This window comes from Mandrillus leucophaeus, unplaced genomic scaffold, assembly GCF_000951045.1.
Source record: "Mandrillus leucophaeus isolate KB7577 unplaced genomic scaffold, Mleu.le_1.0 Scaffold204, whole genome shotgun sequence".
Taxonomy (NCBI): domain Eukaryota; kingdom Metazoa; phylum Chordata; class Mammalia; order Primates; family Cercopithecidae; genus Mandrillus; species Mandrillus leucophaeus.
The window spans coordinates 1,082,542-1,085,234 of record NW_012102077.1 but is presented as its reverse complement, the minus strand read 5'-3'; the positions used below and the strand labels follow the sequence as shown (position 1 = coordinate 1,085,234).

At 39.0% G+C, this 2,693-nt stretch overlaps 1 protein-coding gene across 3 annotated transcripts in view; it reads left to right on the top strand.

Moving 5' to 3' along the window:
- The window catches only part of FGL1 (fibrinogen-like 1), a 50,593-nt gene that overhangs the window by 6,283 nt on the left and 41,617 nt on the right, over positions 1-2,693 (top strand). The window lies entirely within an intron of this gene.

The window sequence follows — 2,693 nt, the reverse complement described above, 5'->3', positions numbered from 1 at the left end:
GGCTGGTCTTGAACTCCTGACCTCTGGTGATCCTCCCACTTCGTCCCCCCAAAGTGCTGAGATTACAGGCATGAGCCACCACACCCAGCCAAAGTTTGGCAGAGTGTTTAGTGACATCCAAACACAAACACAATATGGTTTCAGATGAATATTCCTTATTTTTCCAATCCACATGTTAGACTTTGGGAAATAGCCCTTGGCCCCTTGATGGATCCTTCAATGTAAGTGCTATTGCAGCCTTGCAGAGCTACATTCTACTTGAAGGGCTAGTAAGTAAGATTGCAGTCTTGCAGAGCTACATTCTACTTGAATGGCTAGCTCATCTTTATATAATGCCCCAGGCCATGCAGGCTGCTTGGCATCTTTGTGGAAATAGAGTAATTGTCCCAACAAGCCCGTTTAGCAATTACTCTGTGTCATTATTAAAATATTATTCTCTTATTGTGAAGAAAAGATACTAAAGCATGCTGTAGGTCAGTCATTTTCTGGTGATAGGGATAAGAGGATTAGAATCCATTCAATTTTTAAAACTTTACCTAAGAATAGGTAGAAAATATATGCTTGAAATAATCTCATTCTAGTTTATTGTTATTTTATTTTTTTCTAAGCCTTCTTTACAAATATATTTTCCTACTGTAATTCAGTTTAAATGGATGGTTTTTACTGCTTAGTAAAATTGTTGACTGTTGATTTATAACTGATACAGTCCTTCGTAGTATTCAACGCTCTCGTTGAAAAAATTCAGCCACAATGAATAAGGAGCGTTCCCAAGAACTCCCAGACAAAAAAAGAAAAACAAAAGAAAACATGAAACTACCCCCTGGATCAGAATGAAAATGTATTTGCTCCTAACATCAGATGTCTTTGGTTTAGAATATTTATTTCAACTTGAAATTTTCTTAATTTGTAGACATAATCTTGACATCAGTGAACATGAGATTTTGGACACTATTGCATTGCAAATGATGAGTCTTTAGTGCAGTCAATGTTTTTATCTTAAAGAAAATGATTTTATCTTTCACGACAATAATAAAGGTGACCTAGAAAAGTGTTCCTTAAATAATTCCAAGCTTATTACATTAATTAGCAAATATTAATTGATAGCAAACCTAATCATCTTTTCTTCTAATTTGTTCACTACTTCTGTTCCTTTGCAATCCTATTCTCACCCCATTTTATCTTTTATAAAAATACACACAGGGTGTCTCTTTTTTACATTGGTAAATGTTTTCAATGTCACAAAGTTAATTTTCTCTATTTTTAATATAAGCAAATATTTTAATATATCCAGTATATTTAATAAGTTACATATAAAAATATCTACTATTTCTATCACTGGGCCTAACGTAGGTACATACTCAATATATGATTGAATTTTAAAGAAAAAGTATTTACTGAAATAAAATAAAGAGTGAAATGCCAGAGTTCTTTTAAATTGTGGCTACAAATTATATCATATGGTTAAAAGGATAACTTCACTAGAAAAATGGGTCTAGAGATAGTTTGTTTTTTTTGTTTGTTTGTTTGTTTTTTTGAGACGGAATCTTTCACTGTCACCTAGGCTGGAGTGCAGTGGTGGGATCTCGGCTCAGTGCAACCTCCACCTCTTGGGTTCAAGCAAGTCTCCTGCCTCAGCCTCCCAAGTAGCTGGGATTACACACCTAGCTAACTTTTTGTATTTTTAGTAAAAACTGGATTTCACCATGTTGGCCAGGCTGGTATCAAACTCCTGACCTCGTGATCCACCCACCTTGGCCTCTTTAAGTGCTGGGATTACAGGCGTGAGCCACCACACCCGGCCTATCTTGGTTATTTTGTTCACAGTGTTGGGTGAAAGGGTTAAGTCATGACTAATTGCTATCATATGAATTTCTGACCAGTGTTGTAATACAGAAATTTGGTGTTTCTCTTCAGAACGTTGGATGTGGACAGGGAATGAAATGTAAAATATGCCTCTCTTCAGAAAGAAAACTTACATTGAAAGAAACAAGCAAAATAGTGTGCCTATACCTTTTATACCTCTCCCAGGTGCATGAAGGAAGCTTGCCAACTGGTGGGCTTCTTTGGAGAGTGATCAGTCAAGGAAATGTCTCCTTTGATGGAAATCCCCCAATATCAGTCTCTGAAGATCTTTTCTGTGAAGTCTGCAGTTCCTCCAGTGAGGAATCCCATGTTCTCTGGCCTGGAAAGTGGTAGGAAGAGTGTAGAGCCGGTTGCCTGACTGCGAGAGAAGTAGCCTGGGAAAGCCTCACCCTTTTTGAACAGTGCCTCTCCCCTCCCCTTCAGTGCTTCTACTGTCATGCCACCTGGAGCATCTCTGGGCAGTCTTAATAGAAAGTAAATCTTCCATATTCTGAAAGAGTACGAGAAGTAGCGTTCACCTGGCTGCTCAGGGTTTAGGTGAGGATCTGACTGTCAGCCCATTTGCCTCTACCTTCACTTCCAAACTAGCAGTGCCTCCAATCCAGGATCCCCTAGAGTGCTACAATGTGACTTCTCTCGCTTCTCATGGTGCTCCTGTCTGCTGCTGCTTTGCCAATTCCCCTACTTCTGTTCTTTTCTCTCCTCTCCTCTCCTCTTCTTTTCTCTCGTTTCTTTTCTTTCTAGACAGGGACTCACTCTATCACTCAGGCTGAAGTGCATTGGCATGATCTTGGCTCACTGCAACCTCCACCCCCTGGGTTCAAGCAATT